This window comes from Mirounga leonina, unplaced genomic scaffold (genome assembly GCF_011800145.1).
Source record: "Mirounga leonina isolate KUSES-001 unplaced genomic scaffold, KU_Mleo_1.0 Mir_199, whole genome shotgun sequence".
NCBI classification, from domain to species: Eukaryota; Metazoa; Chordata; class Mammalia; order Carnivora; family Phocidae; genus Mirounga; species Mirounga leonina.
The window spans coordinates 6,681,065-6,701,013 of NW_023270498.1; the positions used below are offsets into that span (position 1 = coordinate 6,681,065).

Genomic DNA, 19,949 nt, shown 5'->3' on the forward strand with positions numbered 1-19,949 from the left:
AGTGAAGCATTTAAGAGTGGTTAATTTCCTAATCAGGTTTATAATCAAGATTTTGGAAACAACATAGAGAGTGGATTTAATGTGATTTAATGTAGAGTGGATTGGATTTTGGGAAATAATTCAAATATTGGGATAAGAATTTGAGGACTGAGATGTCAGGAGCGGGAGTGTCAAAAAGCACATTCTGCAGTGGTGCATTATTAGGTCAGCTCTATTTGGGTGATCATCCTTGATCTCTGTCTCCTGAAAAACCCTACCAGTGTCTAACTTAAGCTGGTACAATGGTAGATTTAGGCTTTTACTCTAAAACTATAAAGAGTGTTCCTTGAATGGGTAGTTTAGTATTATAAGTGAATAAAATCCATGAAAGGGGTCATGAGCTTCTATTCAAGAAGGGGTGTTTAACAACCTGAGTAACAAACATTTTCACATTTCAAGGCTTGCTTGAGATATTCCCCCAGATAACAAACTTACTGCCATCCTCCGATTGCTATTGTGTGGTTGCTCCTACCGGAAGATTCTTGTGAATGGAGAATTTTCTGAGATGTCCTAGGGTCAGTGCCCATTCATTAAACATAGGCCACATTCTGACTGGTGTGAGGTGGTATCTCATTGAGGTTTTGATTTGGATTTCCCTGATGCTGAGTGATGTTGAGCACTTTCTCATGTGTCTGTTGGCCATTTGGATGTCTTCGTTGGAAGAATGTCTGTTCATGTCTTCTGTCCATTTCTTGATTGGATTATTTGTTCTTTGGGTGTTGAGTTTGATAAGTTCTTTATAGATTTTGGATACTAGCCCTTTATCTGATATGTCATTTGCAAATATCTTCTCCCATTCTGGTGGGTATTAAGGAGGGCACGTATTGAATGGAGCACTGGGTGCTATACACAAACAATGAATTGTGGAAAACTACATCAAAAACTAATGATGTAATCTATGGTGACTAACATAACATAGTAAAATAAAATTAAAAAAAAAACAAAAACAAAAACATCGGCCACATTTTCCAAGTTGAATGTAACAATAGAATTCAAATTAAGCTTTATCTTTCTATTTTCTACCTCAGGACTTTACCTGAAATATTTAATGAGATTGTTGTGAGAACTGGTATCCTATGAAGTGTTTCTTTTTTCCTGCCCACAACCTCAGAATCCCTGGCTATGTCTACTTCCAGAACACATGCTACACTAAGAAGGTTTATAAGGGGAAAATGTGAGGTAATATTTCAAATTCAGGTGTCAATGTTCTGAGATTCGCAGTTGAGCTAGAAAAGAATGTGTGGGTATGTCTTTAAAAAATGAAAATAAAGCAGATTTCAAGAATAAGAGCAGAGAAGGCCAAATCTTTTAGTCAAAAAACAAAAAAAAAAAAAAAGAGAGAGAGAGAAATAAGAACAAAACCAGTCAAGGCCTTTGTGATGAGTAGAATAATGCTTGCCAAAGATGTCAGGGTCCTAATTTCCAGAGGCTGTGAAAATGTTCTGTTGTATGTCATGTAGGAATTTAAGTTAGTCGTTCACCTAATCAACTGTCCTCAAATAAGAAGATTTTATTCTAGATTATCTCTGTAGGCCTAATGAAATCACAAGTATCCTCAAATGAGGGAGAAGGAGGCAGAAGAGTCAGAAACAGAGAGATGGCAGCATGAGAAAAGTTGAGTGGCTTTGCTGACTTCAAAGATGGAGGCCAACAGCAAGCCAAGGAATGCAGGCAGCCTCTAGAAACTGGGTTTTCCCGTAGAGCCCTTATAAGGAATGCATCCTTGCACATGTGTACCTTGATTTTAACCCAGTGAGATTCATTTCAGACTTCTGACCCCCAGGAAAACTGTAAGAGAATAAATTTGCCTTAAACTGCAGTAATTTGTTATAGTAGCAATAGAAAACAAACACATTTCTCCATAAATCCATTTGTTCATTTGGGGTTTTTTATTAGGTCTTATAGGTTACACATCTACTTGATATTCATAGGTGACAAGGCACATATAGTTTATTATGAAGTAGAGTATCTACTGCTCTTCACGTCATATAGCCTCATTATTCCTGGATTCTCTGATGTATTTCTTTGTCTCTCTTCATCTCACTGCTTCCCACAACAAAGCTACTTCCACATAGTAACACCAAGTTTGTACTCTGGATGGTCAGAGTTTTTACGATATTCTAGGGTGCCTGTGACTTACATAAAATAGTTCCCCTGAATATGCTCTTTGACAGTTACCTTCCTACCCTACGAGTTTAGCTGAAATGTTTAATATTTCCTCAGCATTGCAATTCCATCTTATAAGAGAATTCAAAAGACAAAAATTGACAGAAACAAAAACAATTTTTATGCAGTTGCTACCTTCTTGTTGATATTTTTTCATTGTGTTTGTTTTGTGTCCCTTAATGACAATAAATTCTTCCCTTAGAGTTACTAGCTACTCAGTAGAATTGAGCTAGGAATTGCTTGTCAGTGGTTACATAGGAACTCTAGCATTTGTGTAATAAATATATTAAGTGGTAATTGGTCCTGCAAAGCTACTTCTGCCAGTCCCTGCAAATACTTCTAAACTGTCCACTCATATATTATTGAGATGCTATTCAATAATAATACATGCCTCCTCATTAGTCATGTTACTTATATGATAGGGCTAAGTATGCATGTAAGAACTTGAAAGAGAAGGCTAATTTTGAAGAAGAAATAATTAGGAACCTCTGGTGCTTCATTATTTAGACCAAGGAGATAGGGCAGAGAGGGCAGGGGCAAGGAGAGGACAAGGATTCAGAAGTGGCTCTAACATATTTCCATGTTTTGTAGTCATAGCGGTAGAGTTTAAGGAGGGGGACAGTTTGTTCAGAATGTAAGTTAATTCAGTTTTAGATAAAATGTATTTGAGTTTTGGAGGTATAACTTGGTATAAATGTTAAAAGTACTGTTGAAAATGTGGTGCTAGAATTCAGGAGACAATTCTGCACAGATTCCAGGACTAAGAGAAGCCTATATACAACATTTTGTATAAAAAGAAGGAGTAAGGGGAAAGAAAGAAGGCACAAAGAAGCAACAGATTAAAAAATGGCATCTTCTAGCGAAACGAACTTAGATGAGTATGCTCTTTTTTCCTACATATAAAACTTGGAGTTACTCATCCATACTACCTCCTGTGATGATGATTTCTACCCGAAAAAAAAAATATATATATAGAATATATAATACACCATTACATAATTATGTATTGTATTGAATATATTAGATGTATATGATATACATTATATACAATATATAATTACATTATATAATTTTATATATATATGTCTGCTAGGATGTCATAACAAAATTTCATGTGTCACAGATTTGGTGGGTTACACAACAGAAATAACAGAAATTAATTTTCTTATGGTTCTGGAGGCTGGAAGTGCAAATTAAGGTGCCGACAGAGTTGGTTTCTCCTGAGGCCTCTCCCTGCCATGTGCACAGCTGCCTTCCCACTGTCCTCACATGACTTTTTCTCCACGTGTGCCTCCTTTGGGCCTCTTCCCCTTACATAGGGACACCACCCCTTTGGATTAGGCCCCCACTTAAGATGGCATTTGACCTTGATCACCTCTGGAAAGGTCCAGGCTCCAAATACAGTCACATTGGGGGTTGGGTCTTCAACATAAGAATTTTGTAGGGGCACAATTCAGTCGAAGAATCCTACAGACACAGCTCCTCAACATCCCCAGCTCCTGATGATTAAGGCCATTAGTTCAGAGTTGGATCCTTGACGTAGGACTGGCCATTTGTAAACCTACATTTTTCTGTCTCTAGTCACCATTGAGACACAGAAGGTACTTAGTGATAAAGACTGAGTAAGCAAATTTGAATTTATGGGCTGAGACTCCTGTGATTTGGAAGCTTGAGGACCATGCATGTTGAGGAGCATGTTTGTAGAGAGGAGCAAGGCGAAGCTTTACAGAAACAGTGAAACCTGGGCCAAAGGAGCAGCTATAATTACTTCCCAGTCATGCTCCAGCTTCCAGATTGCTAAGCTTTCCCAGAATTAACTTCGAATGTACCTGATACTTTAAAATAGTTCCTTCTTTTTTTTTAAGTCACACCTGAGTGTTAGTTTGTATCATCCAACATAAATTAGATTTAAAAAAAAAAACAAGGAGAGAAGAAAGGAAGAGAGGAAGTAAAATCTCCTGGTGAAGGGACAAGCACAACTTACGGTTCATCTGGACATCAAGGGAAGAAACAGAGTTCAGCATAAAATACAAGTTTAGGATACGGCTTCCCTCAGGCAGTGGGCATTGACAGATTATTGAAGATAGCATATCTTATTATCATTTGTTTTAATGAGACCATTGTCTTAATTTCACTGGGAATAGAGAATAAGAAGGCAAAATAAAAAAAAATAATTCACTTCTAATATTATGCTAATTTTATTAGTAGATGTCAAAACTATAAGGGAAAAATAAACCCAAGTTTCTACCTATTCTTCAAACCCTAGTATGAACTTTAGAACAAGTGAAACAAATAAATGCAAAAGTCTGCTCCCTAAGGCAATGGAAAGTAAACAACCAATCGACCAAACAAAAATAAGCATTCTTTAAAGTCTGTCATTCCTTGGGGAAAATAAATAGTGGGCAGACCTCATTCAATGGATTTGAATTAGATATAATCCCAACACTTCTGATTACAGCAATCTATGAGAAGAAACATATACAATGCACTGGCTTTGAATGAGAGAAATTTATGCTCTCCTCTGTCACATTTACACTCTACACTCTTCAAGCTCAGGACACCCTCTATCAGGAGAGGACAACTGAGATTGTTGGAACATTGTAATGCATTCTCTAAATGGTGGAAATCATCACCATCGTCATTCTTCTTATCTTGATTGAGGATCCCTGCCAGATCCAGGTTGACTCCAACAAGAACATCTTGATGCCTATATCCTGGCATTCTGCTCACTTGGGCTGCAGATATGCACCTTGATTTGGTACATGTTCAAGAAATTCCTCTCTTCTGGGCGCCTGGGTGGCTCAGTTGGTTAAGCGACTGCCTTCGGCTCAGGTCATGATCCTGAAGTCCCAGGATCGAGTCCCGCATCGGGCTCCCTGCTTGAGAGCAAGTCTGCTTCTCCCTCTGACCCTCCCCCCTCTCATGCTCTCTCTATCTCATTCTCTCTCAAATAAATAAATAAAATCTTAAAAAAAAAAAAAAGAAAAAAGAAATTCCTCTCTTCTAGCAAAAGGGGACTGCAAGGCCCTCTGTTTGACCCATCTAGAGCCCAGAGATAGATTCGTTTTCCTGGGCTTCCTGAATGAATGTGACCCCAGATGCGGGGATGTAAACTAGTTGGTGTGGAAATGAGGGGCAGGAGAATCTTCACAGTGAAGTTGGTGCCTGCCTAGGCTGATTCCAGCAGTACTGAAAGACCCAACCAGGTTAAAAGGTGTACTGCAACTTGCAAAGTAAAGCCATGAGTAAAACCCAGTTTTATGGGATTCCATGGAGAACTACAATAGATTCAGCATTTGAGGGTCTGGAATCTAAGAAAGGGTAGGTCAGAATAGCTGACATTGGATACGTAATCTGAGGTCAGATGACTGAAGTCTACATACAATGCAGAATTGCTCTGGCTTTGCTGTATAATCCTTACCATTTGTTTTCTTTCCTTGTATGATAATCAAGCTATGTTTGAGCCAAGGGAAGGGTTCCTGTGCAAGAGAGTGCATTTTCCCAAAGTTTGATATAGGCACCATTTTTTATTTTGAAACATCAAGACATAGATAATGAGAAATACTAGGAGAAGTGGAAGCAAGGATTGCATTTTCCGTTGAGAAAAGGTATATGATGAATTTTCAAATATTAAAATATTTAAAATGTATATCTCCTCCGCATCTCTGTGACAAGCCATCTGCACTAACAGTTTATAGATCTCAGATGCATTGCTGAGCTGGGGAAAGATCCTCTAGAGCTTTATAAGCTGCCAAGCATTTTCTGCGAGGAGTATATTATCCCTTGATAATCAGGCTAATTGCCTGGAATGCATTATTTTCCCCCACATTTCGATGGTCATTCAGGTATTGATTAGAGTTATAAGGAATCCATAAGAGTAGCTAAAACAATGCTTTATTTTTCCTCCCAGAATTGTGTTGTGTGGGCCCTGACTCTGCATGACCTCTTGTCTCACATTGTGAAGATACAAATGTGATCTTGAGATATCAATAGCAGAAGTCAAAGTTTACTTCTTGCCGCCTGAGTTCAGCTAGTATCATTATTCTTGGTGGTTCTTGTCAAGGGAGCATGAACTCCAGGATGAAATGTCAGCATAGACAGTGCTGTAGGGAAAGCTCCTAATTGGCTGCATCACAAAAAGAGAAAACTCAGCCATTGGCTGTGGTCACTACTTCTGTTCAATTTCAGTTGCAAAATAAATATTTCTAATAAACACGAAAGCTCTTGACTTCTTGAGTTGTGTATCACTTTTTCAAAGTCACTTGTAAAAAATGAGTATTTCAAATGAAACCAATGAGACTTTCTTATTTGTCACTAATAAGGCACAAAATGTATTGAAATATTGATAATAATATTGTTTTCTGCCTAGCATGTTATTTTTTTATTTATTTATGTATTTATGTATGTATGTATGTATTTTTGTTTAGCAGGGGAAGGGCAAAAGGAGAGAGACAATCCCAAGCAGGCCCCATGCCCAGCGTGGAGGTCAACACGGGACTCAATCCCAGGACCCTGAGATTATGACCCGAGCCAAAATCAAGAGTGGGATGCTTAACCCACTGAACCATCCAGATACCCCTAGCATGTTGTTTCTAAATGTCTTAATAATGGAATGTAAGTAGAAATATCATTTCATTAAATAAGAAATCAGAAAAATTCACCTGCTGTGATCAGGTTTTAAAGTACTAATTACATATATTAGTCCTTAGTACAACATGCTACTTTTCATATGTAGATGGATCATATTTCCCCTTAATATTAGTTTCATTAATAATTATTAATTGCTATAGTTTAGAATAACAAAAGATCTTTGGTTACTAAAAATTGTCAGTGTGATTATTTCATTTTCATTTATTAATATGTTGGCATTTGGTTTATAAGATTTTGTTACTTTATATTTTGCAACATTCTTTTTCTAGAAACATAAAAATATTTCTCTTTTCTTATGCCATACAATAGTGTACAAATATAACCATTTAGAATGTTAAAGTCTTTAGCAATTTGTTTAGAAAATTATTCATTTTTTAAAAAAATGAATGTAGAAAAGTAGCACTTTTTACATTTTTAAACCGAATCAAATAGCTTAGAACTTTTTGCAGGTTGACAGCTGATTTTAATGTCCCCCCTGATATCTAAGTAACTGTATTTGTTCCGTTTAGCCTCTTTATGTGTGAACTTTATTAAACTATAATATGAAAATATTCTTTAAGTGAAAGATGCTAATATTTGTTCCAGAGAGTTTATAACTAACATGTATTTTGTATCAAATATTTGGGTCTGTGTAATACATTTCTGCATTAGGTAAATTCCTTGCACAATTTTATAGCCATAGTTAAAAGAACAACTTTTTTTTTCTTTTAATCGATGCTGCTATTCTATATTTTTATATCTGTTAGCAAACTCAACTAATCTTTTACAAATGTTAAAGAGGCAATACATTTTTAAAAAAGCGTAAATGAATTTTCCAGATTCATGTCCAGAGACACTGGCAGCAAAATAAAAAGACTGTATAGCTGTCTACAAATGGATGAGACTATTTGAGTGAAAGAACAATAATGATGTAAAAGCAGCAATTAGAACTAAAAGGCAGATGTGCAATAGTATATAATCCATGTAGAAAAACTACAAGAGAGAACCGTATTAGTTAAGTCAAGAATGTGGTTGGAGATATCTGATACTGCCATAGTAAACAGATGATAAACATCAACTGATCATTAAGTGAAAATTATTGAGGGTTAGAGACACCTTATGGGAAGGAATAGAAAAGATTGCATTTTGGGCAGTAGCTGAGAGTGACTGATAGGGGAGCTGTAACAGAGTGCTTTGAATGACATCTTTAGTCAGAAATTTAGAGAATCGCGGCGCCTGGGTGGCTCAGTCGTTAAGCGTCTGCCTTCGGCTCAGGTCATGATCCCAGGGTCCTGGGATCGAGCCCCGCATCCGGCTCCCTGCTCCGCGGGAAGCCTGCTTCTCCCTCCCCCACCCCCCCTGCTTGTGTTCCCTCTCTCACTGTGTCTCTCTCTGTCAAATAAATAAATAAAATCTTAAAAAAAAAAAAAAAGAAATTTAGAGAATCTCTCTCAATTCTTCCGAGAACCAGGCAATAAAAGGGGAAAGATTTGTTTTGCTTTTTGTTTGGAGGAAAAAGTATAAAAGTTATAAATAATACTGATATTTTCTCACCTCATTTATCATTCCCTATTCTAAGGTAGAGGCATATTATAATCTGGGCATTTCTTTTGAAGATAGATATCAGTAGTGGAAAAATTATGTGCTTGTAATGCTCATCCTAGAATATAACTTGGCTGCCTCTATATCCAAAGTCTTATTGCCTGGCTTATTCTTAAGAAAATGATGAGAAGTCAATTGAATAGCAAATATAATAATTTTAAAAGGCTAGGTATTTATGGTGGCAGACATATCGTCTATCTAACTTGCACACTAACCTTCAGATTGTGATCATGGGGACAAAGTTAACCTCTCATGAACATTTTTATTTCATGGATATTCACCCAAAATGACTTTGGAATAGGTTGTACGGTTGATGTGGTCAAGTGTTGTGGAAGTAGATAGCATCTTAGAGTCTTCACACTCAGTGGACTCAACTGCATTGCTATTTTCTGGAAAAAAATACAATAGAGAGCATAAAATTATCTCTGAAATACTGTACAACTTTAAAATACATTTGCTTACTTTTGAACAATAATTATCAGTAGCTCCTGTGCATTATTTTTTTCCCAGAGTCAGAGATGATATAATAATATTCTTTCAGAATAAAAGCCCAACACAAACCTCACAATTCATTTATCTTTCTTATGTAAACTAAAGGTAGGAAATCACATTATAATATCTTCTTCATAAAATTGATTAGCTTCTAGATCCTGGAAAGATATGAGACTTAAGCTAATAGCAGAGTTTTCATTATGCTGAGTGATTCCTCTGCCAACTGCCTTTGTTAGAACAGTATATAGAGAGTATATAAAGACCACTATTACAAAACCACAGCTCAAAATCTTGCTGGCTTTCTTGACAGAAAGAATGTATGATCCCTCTGCTAGTGAGTCCTTTCAGAAGATTCTGGCCAAATATTTTATGAAAAGTTCCAAAAACTCATTGCTAATAAATTATAAGTTGTAATTTTGTTCTTTTCTGATAGGAGGACAAAAACACAAAAGATTAAAACATATGGAAAAATGATGGAATTTAGGAAAGACAACAATGACATAATGGGAGGTAAATTGATAATACTAAATAGGAAATATTAAAAAAAGAAGTGAAACAATATTTATGGGATGCCTGGGTAGCACAGTCAGTTAAGCTTCTGACTCTTGGTTTTTGGCTCAGGTCATGATCTTATAGTCATGGGACCGAGCCCTGCAAAGGGTTCTGTGCTTAGCACAGAGTCTGTTTGAGATTCTCTCTCTCTCCCTCTGCCCCTCCCCCAATTCATGTTCTCTCTCTCAAATAAATCAATCTTTAAAAAAAAGAAGTGAAACAATATTTACATATAAAATGAAGGACATTTTCCATGAAACAAAGATGGAATTTACTTATCAAAAGGTGATGTGTCTCTTGGTTATATCCCAGAACTTGAAGATAAATAATTATTTGTGCATGAAGAAAGAAATTGTCATTCTCTTATAAGGGAAAAAATAAATAACATTTAAATTTCAATCTCTTCTTAAGGCAAAAAGAGATTAATTAATGAATTCTTCAAAAATTTTATAGAGGAAATTACATCAATTTTGCACAAACCCTTCTTGAGAATGGAAAAAGAACATTTTCCAACTCTCATATAGTTGATGCCAAAATTTCATGAGGATATTATAGTAAATGAACAGAGATGCAAAATCTATGATATGAAAATAACCCATTAAAATAGTTCCAAGACAAATTGAGCAATACCTAAAAAAAAAAAAAAAAAAAAAAAAAAAAGATAATACATCAGGACCAGGGGGCTTATTTCAGAAATGCAAAGTTTGATTAATGTTCTAAAACCAATAAATATAGCTTATTGTATTAAAAAAAGATGAGAAAAAATCTTATGAAATTCCCCACAGATAAAGAAACATTACTGTTTACAAAATTCAACATCATTGAGTGATAATAATAATAATAATATCTCTTAGTTGGCCAGCTGTAGAAGGGAGCCACCTGAATCTGATAAAAGGCATCTATTACAAAACTACAGTTCACATTATTCTCAAGAGTAAAATATTAAAATTTTCTTTAACCATAAGATGGAGACAAGGCTAACATTGTTACTACTTTACAAAAAAATATTGTGCTTTCTAATTAAATTAGAAATACAGGGGACCTTCCTCAATTTGATTAAAAAAGATTTCTACAGGGGCACCTGGCTGGCTCAGTCAGGAGAACATGCAACTCTTGATGTTGGCATGGAATTTGAGCCCCACATTGGGCATAGAGATTACTTAAGAAAAAGTTCTACAAAAACTCAATACCTAAATCTTAATGGTGAGATACTAGAAGCTTTCAGGAAGTGGAAATCAGGAACAAAGCAAAGGTGTCCCCTCTTACCACTCTTTTTAAAATCACATTGGAGGTCCTAGTTGAAGCAATAAGACAAGAAAATAGAAGTAAAAAGTATATTGATTGGGAAAGATGAAATAAAATGGTCTTTATTCATGATGATATGACTGTCTATGTAGGACATCCAAAAGAATCTTAACAAAAAAATCCTCTTGGAACTACCACAAGGTTGCAGGATACAAAGCTAATAGGTCAATCACTTTCATATATACCAATAATGAACAAGTGGAATTTTAAATTAAAAATACAGTGCCATTTATACTAACAGCCCAATATAAAACAGTTATGGATCTAACAAAAGGCACATGAGATCTACATGATGAAAACTATAAAACTCTGATAAATAAATTTAAAGAAGAACTAAATAAATGGAGAGATATTCCATGTTCCTGGATAGGAAGACTCAATATTATCAAAAGGTCATCTCTTCCCAAATTGGTCTATAGAGATTTAATGCAATCTCAATCCAAATCCCAGCAAATTATTTTGTGGATATTGTCAAACCAATTCTAAAGTTTATATGGAGAAGCATAGACCCAGAGTAGCCAACACAATGTCAAATCAGAAGAATAAAGACAGAAGACTGACACTACTCAACTTCAAGACTTACTATAAAGCCACAGTAAACCAATCAGTGGGGTATTGGTGAAAGAACAGACAAACAGATCAATAGAACAGTCCAGAAATAGACACCTATAAATAGAGTCAACTCATCTTAGACAAAGGAGCAAAGTCAATACAATGGAGAAAAGATAGTCTCTTTAACAAATGGTGCTGAAACAACTGGATATCCACATTAAAAAAAAAAAAAAAAAACTAGACCTGGACCTTACACCCTTTGTAACAGTTTAACTCAAAATGAATCATGGATTTAAATGAAAAATGCAAAACTATAAATCTCCAAGAAATAACAATGAAAGAATCTAAATGAAATCTAAATGATGTTAGGTTTGTCAATGTTTTTTTTACATCAAAGGAACAATCCATTAAATAATTGTTAAGCATGACTTTATTAAAATGATTAACTTCTGTCCTGTGAAATATACTTTCAAGAGAATGAAAAAGCAAGGAACACACTGGGAAAAAATACTTGAAAAAGACATATATGAAAAAAATTATCAAAAATATGCAAACAGCACTTAAAACACAACTATAAGAGAACAAACCTGATTTAAAAATCAGGAAAAGGGCACCTGGGTGGCTCAGTTGGTTAAGCAACTGCCTTCGGCTCAGGTCATGATCCTGGAGTCCCTGGATTGAGTCCCGCATCGGGCTCCCTGCTCGTCAGGGAGTCTGCTTCTCCCTCTGACCCTCCCCCCTCTCATGTGCTCTCTCTCATTCTCTCTCAAATAAATAAATAAAATCTTTTTAAAAAAATAAAAATAAAAAAATAAAAAAATAAAAATCAGGAAAAAACATGAACAGATCAGATAAATCACCAAGAAAGAAATAGAGATAGTAAATAAGAATATTTAAAAATGCTCTACATCATGTGTCATTAGGGAATTTCAAAATGAAACAACAATGAAATACCACTTCACACATATTAGAATCGGAAAAACCCAGAACACTAAGACACCAAATGCTGGCGAATATATGGTGCTCCAAGAACTTTCATTCATTTCTGGTAGGAATGCAAAATGGTACTGTCACTTTCAAAGACATCTAGCAGTATATTATGCAATTATTCATTTTCTTACTGTTCAATCCATCAATTATACTCCTTAGTATTTACTCAGATGTCCACAGAAAAACCTATACATGGACGTTGATAATAGCCTTATTCCTAATTACCAAAACTTGGAAGCACCCAAGATATCCTTCAGTAGGTAAATGGATAAATAAACTATGATACATCCAATGAAATTATTTAGCACAAAAAAAGAATGAGCTATCAAGCCATGAATAAACAAGAGGGAACTGAAATGCATATTATTAAATGAAAAAAGACTATCTGAAAAAAATTACATATTGTATAATTCCAACTATATGGAACTTACCAAAAAGGCAAAACTATGGAGATTGTGAAAAGATCAGTGGTCATTAGCGGTTAGGGGGAGGATGGGATGAATAGGTAGAATATAGAGGATTTTTGGGACAGGGAAACTATTCTGTATGGATGAATACTTGTCATTATACATTTGTTAAAACCTATAGACAATAAAATGCTATGAAAAACTCTAAGGTAAACTATGGATTTGGGGTGATAATGATGTATGAGTATAGGTTAATTTATTTTAACAAATATATCACACTGATGCTGGATGTTGATAGCAGGAGGCATATGCAAATGTGGGGCAGGAGGCACATGGGAACTCTCTGTACTTTCTGCTGAATTTTTCTGTAAACCTAAAACTACTCTAAAAAATAAATTGTATTAAAGATATATATTTTGCTGAAATTTTAGCCAGTCCAAAAGGAAAAATGTTGTATTGTTAATGGAGAAATAAAATTTCTCCTTTATGGCAGATTTTATGATTGTGTACATAAAAAAAAAAAAAGTTATTATAATTACAAATTAAATTTAGCAAGTTCTCTTGATAGAGTATCCATTAAAAATTAAATGCATTTACATTTTCCTCCAGCAAACAAAATAAAAATTTTAGACATATTCTTTACAATACCATCAAAAATCAAATACATAGAAAAATCTCTACACTAAAACTAAAACAATTTGGGGGCACTTGGGTGGCTCAGTCAGTTAAGTGTCTGACTCTTGATTTTGGCTTAGGTCATGATCTCAGGGTTGTGAGATGGAGGCCTGCATCAGACTTTGTGCTGTGTATGGAACCTGCTTGGGATTCTCTGTCTCCCTCTCCCTCTGCTCCTCTTCTCCTGCTCTCTCTGACTCAAAAAAAAAAAAAAAAGTAATAAATAAAATGCCTATAAAAATGAAATGATACCCCATGTTTGTGGATTGGCAAACCATAATGAAATTCTCCCTAGGTTTGTATACAAACTCAGTGCAATTTCTTTTAAAATCCCAGCAAAATATTTACAGAAATTGATAAGATGATTCCAAAATTCATATGAAAGTACAAAGGTCCAATAATATCTAAAGCAACATTGAAAAAAATAGCTTGATGCACACAACCCAATATTAGGACTTATTGGAAAGCTATAGCAATAAAAAGAGTGCAGTACTGACACAGAATAATATACCGTCTGAAGGGACAAATAAAGTCCAGAAAGTGTTCAACACTTATAAGGTCACTTGACTTGTGACAAAGTGGTAAAGTAATTCTGTGAAAAAAAAAAAAATGAGCTTTTCAGTAAATTGTGTTTGGTCAATTGAATATTGACCCGGGGGGAAAAAGTGATATTACTATAATTATTTTCCATATACATCCACCCCGCTCTTTATACTAGCATTATCTACAATAGCCAAATTATCGACATAGCCCAAGTGTCCCTTGACTGATGAATGGATAAAAGAGGTGGTATACATATGCAGTGGAATATACTCAGCCATAAAAAAGAATGAAATCTTGCAATTTGCAATGACGTGGATGGAACTAGAGAATATTATGCTAAGCAAAATAAGTCAGTCAGAGAAAGACACATACCATATGATTTCACTGATATGTAGAATTTAAGAAAAAAATAAATGAACAAAGGGGAAAAAGAGAGAGAAAGAGAGACAGAGAGAGGCAAACTAAAAAGCAGACTCTTAACGATAGAAAACAAACTAATGGTTACCAGAAGGAAGGTGGTGGGGGATGGATTAAATAAGTGATGGGGATTAAGGAGTACACTTGTGATGAACACCTGGTGTTTTATGAAAGTGTCGAATCACTACATTATGCACCTGAAATTAATATTGCTCTGTATGTTAGCTGACTGGAATTTAAATAAAAACCTCAAAAAAAAAAAAAAAAGTGAAATTTGGCCTTACCTAATACAAGAAAAAAGAAGAATTTATTTGACCACTATTTGTGTTCTCTATGATTAAAAAAAAAAAAATGAGTAGAATTACTTAACTTAAATAATATGTTTGGAAAAAATCTATTCATTCATCCTTTCACATTATACCCAAACTTCCTCTTGTAAATGTTCATATAACCATGGCTAGAATTAGAGTAATCAAATGAAAATGTTGATTTTTCTAAATGTTATTTGTTGCCCTACTGTTTCTACTTTGTTTCAACATCTTCATTATTTTTTATAATGAGCATATATTATGCCCATAAAACAAATAAAGCAATTATTTAACAAACAAACAAGAAAAAAGATGGATTGCACCATAGGAAAAGAAATAATAAATTGATGTATGGTTATCCGATAATCTCATTCCATAACTTTACAAGTGACAAATTTACAGACATGATATTATTATACAGGTATGGCTTGTGAACCAAAAACAAATAAAATAACATTTTAAAACAAATAAAATACAAATAAACAAATAAAATATTATTTTTAACAAATAAATTATTTTATATTAAATTGAAAAACAAACAAAAACTCAAACAGCAATGTAAGAATAGTTTTTATGTAAAGATAATAGGTTAAAGATAAAGATTATTCTGACTCATAAGTAGGGCAGGCAGAAAGCTAAAAAGTGAAGACAAAGAAAGTAATTTCTGGGGTGCCTGGGTGGCTCAGTCGTTGGGCATCTGCCTTCGGCTCAGGTCATGATCCCAGGGTCCTGGGATCAAGCCCCACATTGGGCTCCCTGCTCGGCGGGAAGCCTGCTTCTCCCTCTCCCACTTCCTCTGCTTGTGTTCCCTCTCATTGGGTCTCTCTCTGTCAAATAAATAAATAAAATCTTAAAAAAAAAAATGTAGGAAGTGTGGAAATGTTTGGAGGAGAAATGGATCATGGGTGTTGTGGAAGGGAGGAAGCCAGAGGGAGGAGCATACAAGGGAATGCACAAGGAGAGCATCTCCCCAAAGCCATGGACTGAAAAATGAGAGGAGCTGAATATGGTGAGTTCTTGCAACCAGCAGCACTTAAAGCCTAAAATCTTAAAGGTCAGTGTGCTTGGCTGGATAAAGCCTGGAGGGCACTGCCCTGCTCCTGGAAAGACAGCAGGCAAACATCCCAGAGGCAGAGAGCTTGCAAACAGCAGTCTGAAGAATATCTGGGCACATAGTGGGACAATTAGTCACTCTTCTCAGAGTGTTTCCCTGAGAAGAAGCGTTCATAGAGATGCCTCTCTGGGAACAAAGGAGCTAGCTGGTGCCATTGTCCTCCCTTGCACCTCAGCATAAATACAGAGCCACCCGTGGGAAGCAACAAAGTGCTGACAGCAGCTGCCCAAGTTGCTTACACCAAGCCCCAACCCCCCGCACTCTGGCAGGACTGTCCTTCTCAGTCAACCCTGCCTCAGTCCCAGTGTGGTACGCCTACACCAGAAGGCCAGCACAAACCCCTGCCCACACCACATCTCACCACCAGAGAGTTGTGCAGGACCTCAGCTCTGGTGAAGTTGGCGTCAGTTATATCAGAAGCAGACCAGAGTACCCCTACTTAAAACTTGCCACATTCAGGCCAAGGACCAAACACTGACCACAGCAGGAGAGGAAAGCCTCCACAGATGACTGGCCTGAAGAGCAGCCAAAACATAACAGCAGAGTGCATATAGCATACAGCAGAGCCACTCCCTGAAGAGCCAGCCAGGCCCTGGGCAGTACATGACCTTTTCTCCATAAGGCCATGACTTTCATGGGCAGGAGACATAACTGGCTTTCTAACACACAGAAGGCAGAGACCTAGAAAAAAATGGGCAACATGGAGGAATTTATCCCAAATGAAAGAACAAGGTAAGACCACAGCCAGACATCGAAGCAAAACAGATATAAGTGACATGCCTGATGCAAAATTTAAAGCAACAATCACAAAGATACTCACTGGGCTTTAGAAAAAAATAGAAGACATTGTGAGGGAGACTCTTGCCATAGAAATACAAGGGTTAAAAAAGAATCAATCAGAGATGAAGAATACAATAAATGAGACTGGAAACAGACGATGCAGTGAACAGAAGTCTGGAAGAAGCAGAGCAACAAATTAGTGGTATAGAAAAAAAAAATAATGGAAAATAATGAAGTTGAACAAAAGACAGAAAGCAAAATTATGGAACACTAGAATAGACTCAGGGAATTGAGTGACTCCATCAAACATAATAATATTGATATTACAGAAGTCCCAGAAGAGATAAGGGAGCAGAATATTTATTTGAGGAAATCATAGCTGAAAACTTCCCTTACCTGGGGAAGGAAATAGACAGCCAGATCCAGGAGGCACAGAGAACTCCCATCAAAATCAACAAAAACAGGCCAACACCAAGACATATTGTAATCAAATTTGCAAAATATAGTGACAAAGAAAAAAATCTTAAAGTAGCAAGACAAAGGAGTCCTTAACTTACAAGGGAAAACCCATAAGTCTAGCTGGAGATTTTTCAACAGAAACTTGGCAAGCCAGAAAGAAGTGGCATGATATATTCAAAGTGCTAAAGGGAGAAAATCTATGGCTAAGATTAATCTATCCAGCAAGGCTACTATTCAGAATAGAGGGAGAGATAAAGAGTTTCCCAGACAAACAAAAACTAAAGAGGTTCATGACCACTAAACGAGCCCTGCAAGAAATATTAAAGGGGACTTGTTGAATGCAAAGGAGAGACCAAAAGTGACAAAGAAAAGATCAGAAAATGAAAATCTCCAGAAACTATAAATAAGTAATAAAATGTCAATAAATACATAGCTATCAATAATTACTTTGAATGTAAATAGACTAAATGCTCCAATCAAAAGACACAGAGTGACAAAATGGATAAAAAACAAGACCCATTTATAAGTATCTACAAGAGACTCATTTTACACTAATAGACACCTGCATATTAAAAGTGAGGGAGTGGAATCTTTCAATAGTTACCCTGAATGTAAACGGGCTCAATGCCCCAATCAAAAGACACAGGCTATCAGATTGGATTAAAAAACAAGACCCATTGATATGTTGTCTGCAAGAGACTCATTTTAGAACCAAAGACAGCCCCAGATTGAAAGTGAGGGGGTGGAAAACCATTTACCATGCTAATGGACACCAAAAGAAAGCTGGGGTGGCAATCCTTATATCAGACAAATTAGATTTCAAACCAAAGACTGTAATAAGAGATGAGGAAGGACACTATATCCTACTTAAAGGATCTATCCAACAAGAAGATCTAACAATTGTAAATATCTATGCCCCTAACATGGGAGCAGCCAATTATATAAGGCAATTAATAACAAAAGCAAAGAAACACATCGACAACAATACAATAATAGAGGGGGACTTTCACACCCCCCTCACTGAAATGGACAGATCATTTAAGCAAAAGATCAACAAGGAAATAAAGACTTTAAATGACAACTGGACCAAATGGACTTCACAGACATATTCAGAACATTCCACCCCAAAGCAACAGAATACACATTCTTCTCTAGTGCCAATGGAACATTCTCCAGAATAGATCACATCCTAGGTCATAAATCAGGTCTCAACCAGTACCAAAAGATTGGGATCATTCCCTGCCTATTTTCAGATGACAATGTTTTGAAACTAGAACTCAATCACAAGAGGAAAGTCGGAAAGAACTCAAATACATGGAGGCTAAAGAGCATCCTACTGAAGAATGAATGGGTCAACCAGGAAATTAAAGAAGAATTAAAAAAATACATGGAAACCAATGAAAATGAAAACACAACTATTCAAAATCTTTGGGATGCAGCAAAGGCAGTCCTAAGAGGAAAGTATAGAGCAATACAAGCCGTTCTCAAGTACACAACCTAACCCTCCACCTAAAGGAGCTGGAGAAAGAACAGCAAATAAAGCCTAAACCCAGCAGGAGAAGATCAGAGCAGCAATCAATGAAATAGACACTAAAAGAACAGTAGAACAGATCAACGAAACTAGGAGCTGGTTCTTTGAAAGAATTAACAAGATTGATAATCCCCTGGCCAGACTTATCAAAAAGAGAAGAGAAATGACCCAAATCAACAAAATCATGAATGAAAGAGGAGAGATCACAACCAACACCAAAGAAATACAAACAATATAAGAACATATTATGAGCAACTCTATGCCAGCAAATTAAATAACCTGGAAGAAATGGATGCATTCCTAGAGATGTATCAACTACCAAAACTGAACCAGGATGAAATAGAAAACCTGAACAGACCTATAACCACTAAGGAAATTGAAGCAGTCATCAAAAATCTCCCAAAAAACAAAAGCCCAGGGCCAGATGGCTTCCCAGGGGAATTCTACCAAACAGTTCCAGAAGAATTAATACCTATTCTTCTGAAACTGTTCCAAAAAATAGAAATGGAAGGAAAACTTCCAAACTCATTTTATGAGGCCAGCATTACCTTGATCCCAAAACCAAAGACCCCATCAAAAAGGAGAATTACAGACCAATATCCCTGATGAACATGGATGCAAAAATTCTCACCAAAACACTAGCCAATAGGATCCAACAGTACATTAAAAGGATTATTCACCACGACCAAGTGGGATTTATCCCTGGGCTGCAAGGTTGTTTCAACATCCGCAAATCAATCAATGTGATACAATACATTAGCAAAAGAAAGAACAAGAATCATATGATCCTCTCAATAGATGCAGAAAAAGCTTTTGACAAAGTACAGCATCCTTTCTTGATCAAAACTCTTCAGAGTATAGGGATCGAGGGTACATACCTCAGTATCATAAAAGCCATCTATGAAAAACCTACAGCGAATATCATTGTCAATGGGGAAAAACTGAGAGCTTTCCTCCTAAGGTCAGGAACGCGGCAGGGATGTCCACTATCACCACTGCTATTCAACATAGTATTGGAAGTCCTAGCCACAGCAATCAGACAACAAAAAGAAATCAAAGGCATCCAAATTGGCAAAGAAGACATCAAACTCTCACTCTTTGCAGATGATATGATACTTTATGTGGAAAATCCCAAAGACTCCACCCCAAAACTGCTAGAACTCATACAGGAATTTAGTCAAGTGGCAGGATATAAAATCAATGCACAGAAGTCAGTGGCATTCCTATACACCAACAACAAGACAGAAGAAAGAGAAATTAAGGAGTCGATCTCAATTACAATTGCACCCAAAACCATCAGACTAAATCTAACCAAAGAGACAAAGGATCTGTACTCAGAAAACTATAAAATACTCATGAAAGAAATTGAGGAAGACACAAAGAAATGG

General features: G+C 36.0%; 1 long non-coding RNA gene across 1 annotated transcript in view; it reads right to left on the reverse strand.

The window, feature by feature from the left end:
• Positions 1-8,758: 8,758 nt before the first annotated feature.
• LOC118024533 overlaps positions 8,759-19,949 on the reverse strand; it is a 79,287-nt gene continuing 68,096 nt past the window's right edge. Inside the window, exon 3 of the long non-coding RNA XR_004683131.1 lies at positions 8,759-8,825. This is a non-coding gene — a long non-coding RNA (uncharacterized LOC118024533). The remainder of the gene's footprint in view (positions 8,826-19,949) is intronic.